Consider the following 8,489-nt stretch of genomic DNA (forward strand, 5'->3'; position numbering starts at 1 on the left):
GTTGTTCTAGCATAGATCAGTAAAAGAGTTCACCTAGTCAGCCATCGAAATCCATTCAGCTTTAATTCTGTCATATTTTTCCTAGCGTAATTCAACAACTTCTGGAAAATTCAAGATCAAGAGGGTAGAAATCCTCAATTTCTTTCTGCTCCTTATAAAGGAAACTCAGACAGCTACATTCTTACCTAAACTGCAACCTACAGAGAAGACATAAATTGTATGATGCTGCACTGTGATTCTCAATAGGATTACAAAAAATGATTAACCTATTTAAATGCACAGCCTCACTACCTGTAGAAACTTACAGTTAGATATATCTCTAGATTACTAAATCAAATGAAATGATCAAAGGGCTACACTAACTGCAGAGTCTGCCAACAGTACCTGTTTAATACAGTTAATGCAGCAACATGATGCTAACCTTCAGTATTACCCAACTAACACAAGTGAATTTTAAAAGTTGCTGCAAGATGATTTAATCACTCCCTAAAATGTGTGTTGTCACACATGCTTCCTTAATGCTATACCACAGGGAGGTTTACCAGTAAGTTACCACTAGTTCTCTTTCTCCTTCCTACCTAATTACTATTACACAGTCAGATTACAGCTGTCAGTATACCACTAGAATTAAACAGATTTTCCATCATGGAACTGGGTGGCATGGAAAACAGAACACTTCTGATCCACAGAGAAGTTGAACTCAAAAACAGGTATTTTCCTGCATTGAGAAATATTCAACATGGGTTGAACTACCTAGTAGGTATGTAATTGCAAAGAAGCCAATTCACATGAACACTGAATGATCTCTAACATATACAAAGAGTATGGTCTGGTACCCACTGATGAGACAGATAACCCAATTGCCTACCCCACATCCCAGTTGTGAATAATAAAGGTTTTAGTTCTTTCTCAACTTTTCCGTTGATAAGGATTTTAATAAGGGACACTCTGACAACCTAGGCTTAAAGTCTAAAGAAAAATGAGATACTTATGAACATATTTCAGGTGTAAGCATGTGTGATGTAAATACAATATCATGAAGCTAAGATTATAGACAATATTGTCTATGCTAAAGAAGTTAACACATGATACATTTCTGGCACTATTATCATCTTTGGCTCTCTCTTAAGGGTGTTTGTCCCACATTTCACTCTTGGCAGGTTAAGAGACAGGCTTATAAAAGTAATAATAAAATATGGCTCTTCTAAAATGTACTGTTATTTTTCAGGAACTTTGAAAATTTTTCTACATTCTCAGGGGAGAGCTGGACAGTTGTGTTAGTTCTGCAAGGGAAAGATATTCAAAAATAAACTTTGTATGGATTTGAAGCCAAAAACCTGAGCACTCCACTTCTCGGATTTCATACCCACTTGGTTTAAAGGGTTGTGTGCTATGGCTATGCATAATTCCTAGCCACATTCCCGTACAATACTTTTATATAAAAATGCATCCTCAGTCAGATCATTTTTATTGCTATGGGTACAGATCTTAGAAAAGGCAACCCCTACTGAGAACTCCTGAGAGTAAAAGTTTTTGGCAAAGTGAAGAGGCATGAACTCAGAAGAAGGTGACTAATTAACAACAGTGAACTAAGGGCTGGACTACATGCAGAGTTGCACTGCTTTAACGTAAGGTTTCTTTTTAAACTTATTTGGCACCAGCAACTCTTAGTTCAGTTTAAACCAAGCTTATTTTAGTTTATCTTGTACAGATTAGGAACGGATATAAACTAAACCAAAAATAAGCCATTCTAAAACAGAAAAAAAACACAGAGCATCCATTCTTGTATCAGCTTAACTAAACCAGCACAAATTTGTGTGCAGGGAACCCTTAATCTTCCAGCTTCAAATATATGATTGGGCTGGGAGGGGAAGGAGAGCAAGAAAAGAATCTTAGTTCAACCATCCTCCTCCACCAACATATTAAAGAGCACATCAAACCTTCGGAATGATCCCCTCTATGCATTAGAGCTACATGCACAAGTGACATACTAAATACCCACCGCTCTGCAGACAGCCTGTGTTTGCCTGAGTGCATTTGCAGAGTACACGCAATTGCTAACACAGATGTTCCCAACCCACTTTATGAGGTCAACTGTCTGTAAGACCAAGTAGCCACGACCCAGCACTTTGGAACAACAGGACCAGCAGAGCGGGATCTGCGGGTGCCTGGAGACACATCAATCAGCAACACCTCCCCCCCATGACAAAAACAGCACACCCCCACTAAAGCCTCTTGTTTCTGGAGAGTGACTGGGTGGGGGCAGTAGGGGTAGGACTGGGCAGGGATGAGAGGCAGACGGGGGCAGGTAGTGTCGCGGGAGCGGGGGCGCGAGGTGGAAGGGCAGTTTGGAAAAAAGGGGGCCGGGCTAGCGGCTGAGGAAACAGAGCAAAGAGCTGCTCCCACCCCACACACAGCGCCCGGGGCTGTGGAGGCAAAGGAGCGGGCGCTCGCGGGGGCTGGGGCGGAGCTGGGGCAGCCGCAAAGGGCAGGGAGGCTGCGGCCCCGGCCGCGACACGGGGCAGCCGGGCGCGCTGACAAGCACGAGGGAGGGCGGCTGCGTTTCCTCTTCCTCAGCGCGATGTCAGCCGCTTCCCCCTTCCCCAGCACAGCCGGGGCCACGCTCCCCGAGGCGGGCCCGGCAACTAAGCGAAGGGGGCACGTCTCCCACCCCCACCCCCCCCGCAGCCGTCACCCCTGACCAGGTGCGGGCTCTCCTCCTGCAGCCGCCTGCCACCCCCTACGCAGCCAGCATCCTGCCACCCCCTCCTCTCACCGCGCCGCCCCCACCGCAAACCCTGCCCCCGCCCCAGCTGCATCTCCACCTTGGCCCCTTCCCCCGGGCTCCTTCAGCGTCCACAGCAACGTGCCCCCCACTGCACTGCCAGGGGCACCCCCGCCGCAGCGCGCCCCCAACACCCTTCTCCCTGAGAGCCTTCTCAGCACACCGTGCATCCCTCCCACCCCCCACCAGACCTGCCCAAACGGAAACGAAAGTACCTTTAAAAACCCAGGCACCACCTTCACCCCCAGCAGCCAAGTGCAGAGTGGAGCCGGGGTGAAGTTTGCTGCCCTACTGCAGAGAGCGCCAGCCAGCTCTGCCGCTTCCTTTCCCCAGCCCGCGCCTCTCCCACCATTGAAGTTGGGCTTTTTACCGCTGCTGTTTTGGTGTTTCTGACTCTATCCCATCATCAGACTCAAACACACACTCTGCTGCTGCTCTCACTTCCTCTTCCTTCCTCCTGCTGGCCACACACCCAATTTGCATCTGCAAGAAGCCCCAAGATAATCTGCCAAATATCTCTGAAGGAATGGTGAGTATTTACCAGCACCTGCAAAATAGGGGACAAACAATTGTATGCATCTTTTACTTTATTCATTTAATCCTTTGGATTTTACAATCTACATTTTTCCATGCTATGATTATATGTCTCTTCTTACTATCTCCATTTTGTGTATTAAAAAAACCACTAAAAATATACAGAATAAAAAAGAGAAACTCAGTACTTTTCCTCTAACACTATTTTAAAGAGGCTTTTCATTGTCTCTGTCCCTGATAAATGATCCCTGCCCTGCAAGCAGCAGTGCAGAAGGGGAGCAGTACTGCAATCTTCCCTACAAATAACTTGTGACACCCCCCCCCCCCCATGATTCCTTGTTGGGTCAGGACCCCTACAGTTACAACACTCTAACACTTCAGATTTAAATAGCTGAAAACAGAAATTTAAAAATTTAAAAATCCTATGACAGTGAAATTGACCAAAATGGACTATGAATTTGGTAGGGCCCTAATTATCACTCAGAACCAAAACTGTCCCTGGAGTACAGCGAATTGGGGCAACCTCCATGGGCCCCAGGCTTTGTGGGGCCCAGCACTACATGAAGAGGTGGGCAGGGAGGTGAGGCAAGAGAGGGTGGTGAGGAGGAGCCCCCCTACCAACCTGCCTGTGGATCAGCACCTCCCCCTCCCCCTCATGTTTCATGGTGTCTGGAGGCACTAGGGGGAGGGGGAAGGAGCAAGGGCACAGCATGCTCAGGGATGGGGCAGAACTGAGCAGGGAAGAGGCGAGGCAGAGGCAGAAGCAGGGCCGTGGGAACAGGGCCTGGGCAGCTGCTGGGGGAGCACAACCCCCCCAGGTAGATAGAAACTCAGTGCTTATGTCCCAGGCCCCGCACCCCTCTAGGGATGGCCTTGCTCAGAACTTCATCGTAACTGAGCGTAAAACTTGATCCATGACCACCTAGCAACCTCTCAGCTGTCTTTATGTTGAACACAATTTCCAGTCAAAAAAGGATAAGCAGGATTCAGATCATCCTGCTACTTAGCACAAACTCCTACAGCATGAATCATAGAATATCATAGTTGGAAGGAACCTCAGGAGTCATCTAGTCCAACCCCCCTGCTCAAAGCAAAACCAATTCCCAACTAAATCATCCTAGCCAGGGCTTTGTCAAGCCTGAGTTTAAAAACCTCTAAGGAAGGAGATTCCACCACCTCCTTGGGTAACCCATTCCAATGCTTAGGTAACCCTTTCCAGTGAGCTAAAAGGAGAAATCTTCAATGTTCAGCAAATATGACACACAGATCTGTAGTTCAGATTCCAATCAGGAGAGGGCAGTAGCACTCATATGCATTATAATGTATTTTAATCAACAGATTAGCAATTTTGAGTGCCCAATTTAAGGGACCTTAACCCAGCCTGATTGTCTGGAAGTGCTGAGCTCCCAATGTCTGACAATCAGATCCCTTTAAGTGTCTTTAGACCTCCCAAAAACTGAGGCACCCAAAATCACTAATAACTTTTGAAATCTTAGGTTGAATCTATTTCAATACATATTTACAAAACTCATCCTCAAATATCAGGGGTTCTCAGGAGCTCAGATCTTTCTTTAGAATCCAGAGGCCACCTAAGAATTTCACATTAGTTCCTGTTAGAACTAGTATAATGTTTATTAATTATTTGTATAATAAAGTTTATTATTTGTCAATTATTATTTGAGGAAAAACGCTAATGTTTGCAGCAAATGCTGGTGCCAATACTACAAAACCTATGTAGGGGAATACTTCACTTAAATTAATAGTACCATTTATTTCACCTGTTTAAAATTGCTTGCAGGCTTGGACCCTACAATCACAGTGCTATTGCAATACACAGCTCATGTTTATTTGCACTGTTGTATTTGAAAGAATCACACCATTTTAGGCCCTCTACATCAACTAGAGAAGATGGCGGCCTGTCCTTTGGAGTAGGAAGTTTTAGGCTCACTGTTACTATGAAGTTCTGAGTGATCATTAGGGCCCTACCAAATTCAAACTATTTTGGTCAATTTCATAGTCATAAATTTGTAAATTTCATGATTTCAGGTATTTAAATCTGAAGTATCATAGTGTGGTAATTGTAGGGGTCCTGACCCAAAAAGGAATTGTGAGGAGGGTTGCAAGGTTATTGTAGGGAGGGTTGCGGTACTGCTCCCCTTACTTTGCCACTCTCCGGCTACCCAGCTCTGAAGGCAGTGGCACAGAAGTAAGGATAGCATGGTATGGTATTGCCATGCTTACTTCTGCACTGTTGCTGGTGTGATGCTGCCTTTGGAGCTGGGTGCATGGCCAACAGCCACCTCTCTCCAGCTGCCCAACTCTGAAGGCAGCACAGAAGTAAGGGTGTCAATACCGTTACTCCCTTAAAATAACCATGCAACACCCCTTGCAACACCCTTTTGGGTCAGGACCGCCAGTTTGAGAAACGTTGATCTTGCCATGAAATCAGTATAGTATAGGATAAAAGCATACAAAAGACCTGATTTCATGTAGAGAGACCAGATTTCATGGTCCATGATGCGTTTTTCATGGCTGTAAATTTGGTAGGGCCCTAGTGATAATGGTGTGCTAAAGCTGACTAAATTATTCAGTGTGAATTAATCCATGGTACTGAGTAAAAATTACTGACACATTAAAATGCTAAATTGCAGGTCTAGGGCCATAAACTGTACTATGAATGACAGTGATAGTGATATCACTGGCCAGATCATGCCTCCAAGATCAGCACATGGAAGTTCCCTTCCACATGTGAACCCTACCCTTTCCATGTGGAAGGGAATGATTCATCTGCCTCCACAGCATTGTCCATCCGTTCCTCAAGTAAAGACCCCACAGAATGAAAGTGTTTTGCAAGGTTGGGATCTGCAGGGTTTGAGATGATCATGTTGAGCAAGTTGGGAGCAGGGAATGGAAAGCACAGCAGTAGGAGGGGCAGAAAAGCCTGTGGCTGTATTGTCTTTCCCCCTGCCTGCATTGTGGGAATACCCCACAGCCAAAGAGAGTCCCAGCAAACCATGATACTTCAGAATCCTCACTGAGACTTTTTTCCCCTTGGCTTCTCCCATGGTTTGTTACAGCAAAGGGGGGCATGTTCTAGCCTGATGTTTGTAACCTGAGAGTGATGATAGCTGTTTAGTACAAATCTTACATTAACTTTAGTTTTAAAGTTTTATTTTTTTTATTAAATTAGGATAACATTTCAAAACGATAAAGATACAAACCAGATGTGAAAAATGAAAATATAAAGCCCCAGATGTATATGTTCAATTCATATTTAAGTCATGTAATGACATAAGCAGAAAGAAAAGAGATGGATGAAGGGATGTAGAGAAGAGAAAAGGGAATTATAAAACCACCCCAAGAGTCTCTTACTGCTGCTCTCTTTTCCAAGAAGAGAGAACAGTCAACACTAGCTGTATAGGAATTCACTGTTGCAGTTGAAAGATGTTTTGTTATACAGGGTTTGGGCGAGGGGGAGGAAATTTGTGTTTATTTAACTTTTATTTTATTTTATTTTATTAGGAAGGAGGGCTTTCTAGTTTTAAGTAAATATACAGGGTGGTGTAAATTTACAAAATATTTTGTAAACAAACATGTTTGTCTACCTGTATTACAAGTATCAATTCAGGCCCAGATCCTGCAAACATATATACTCTTAATTTCACTACTCACTTTTAGATTATTAAAAAAAAATTTTTTAAATAAAATGCAATGTACTCATCCCCATTTATACTGTTATTTACTTAATTTATTTCTCTCAGACTGGTAATGAAAAATCAGTGAAGTCAGTGTTGCTTTCAGTTTCTTAGTGCTGGATTTCATACTCTATAGGAGAGTGTTTATGACTGATACCAGGTGAAAAGCCTAGGAAGTACTCTGAAGACTGGAAGCCACCGAAGGGCTCTGGATTATCCACAGATCAAGCACAGCACTGGAAACAGGAATATAGTCTTCCTAAAGGCCAACAAGTATACCTCAACTCTGACTTGGAAGGAACGCTTTTGAGGGGTTGGAGTGTTTCACTTCCAATGCTTATTTAATCGCTGGTCTCTTTGCTGTGTCCGCCACCAAAAGTGCACCTCAGCACCAGTGATGATAGTGGGTTTTATGCACTAGAGTGACTCCCATTGACTTCAGTGGGCTTTGAATCAGCCCCTAAGAACTGGACTTGGTATGTTTGCTAAATATTTCTGAAGAGCCAGAAAAGGGAGCAAGGGAGCACAGGATTTTGAGACTGCATTTTATTTTATGTGGGTATTTCTGCTGCAACCCTAAAAATAAAGGCAAAGATTTTCAAGTGACTTATGATATTTGGTGCCCAGCTTGAGACACGGTAGAGGGACAGAGGGCAGGTTCTCAGCACTTTCTGAAAACCATCTCAAGTTAGTCATCCAAATACTGAGGAATCCAAAATCAATAGTTACTTCTGAAAATCAATACCCTAGGTCCTTGAATGTCTGTATCAATTTTAAAGATCTCATGACAATTTGTGTAAAGGTTGGGGTATCATATACAGTTTTCCTTATAATCACTGTGGTCCAACATGCAGCTTGCTGCCTTTCAGTTCGAGATGGATGAATTTCAGTGGTGCTGTATGTACATAGATTTTGTCCTGTAAATCTTTACTCCCATGAATAGTCCTTATTCATGTGACAAACTTCATTGTCTGCACAAAGTAAGGATTTGCAGGATCATAGCCATAATTTTTAATACACTTTGCGGCGCAAATGCTATGTAAATTGGTATATTATTACTCTTTTTTAAAAATCACAAATAAATGATTATCTTTTACTGCTTTGACCATGCTAGTTGCTTTGTCTAAGAAAAATATTTTTGCACATAGCTTAACAAATTTTAAGATCGTCATAAACAGATAATTAAGGGTTAATGTCTCTTTTACCTGTAAAGGGTTAAGAAGCTCAGTAAACCTGGCTGATACCTAACCAGAGGACCAATAGGGGGATAAGATACTTTCAAATCTTGGTGGAGGGAAGTCTTTGTTTGTGTTTTTTGTTTTGTTCGTTGTTCGTTCTTGGGACTGAGAGGGACGGGACATCAATCCAGGCTCTCCAAATCTTTCTGAATCAGTCTCTCATGTTTCAAACTTGTAAGTAATTAGCCAAACTTCTAAGTAATCATCTCTGTAAAATCAGGATGGAAAATGCTTTAC

At 43.4% G+C, this 8,489-nt stretch overlaps 1 protein-coding gene and 1 long non-coding RNA gene across 2 annotated transcripts in view; one reads left to right on the top strand and one right to left on the bottom strand.

Moving 5' to 3' along the window:
* Positions 1 to 3,200, bottom strand: part of ELMO1 (engulfment and cell motility 1) — a 472,781-nt gene extending 469,581 nt beyond the window's left edge. Inside the window, exon 1 of the mRNA XM_032785439.2 lies at positions 3,001 to 3,200. The gene's annotated coding sequence lies outside the window, so the exon portion shown is untranslated. The remainder of the gene's footprint in view (positions 1 to 3,000) is intronic.
* A 39-nt stretch (positions 3,201 to 3,239) lies between these two features.
* LOC116827693 (uncharacterized) lies at positions 3,240 to 7,616 on the top strand. Its single transcript, XR_004374378.1, has 2 exons — positions 3,240 to 3,314; positions 7,151 to 7,616. It is a non-coding gene; the product is annotated as an uncharacterized LOC116827693 (long non-coding RNA).
* Positions 7,617 to 8,489: the final 873 nt, after the last annotated feature.

The sequence above is a fragment of the Chelonoidis abingdonii genome, chromosome 2 (assembly GCF_003597395.2).
Source record: "Chelonoidis abingdonii isolate Lonesome George chromosome 2, CheloAbing_2.0, whole genome shotgun sequence".
NCBI lineage: Eukaryota > Metazoa > Chordata > Testudines > Testudinidae > Chelonoidis > Chelonoidis abingdonii.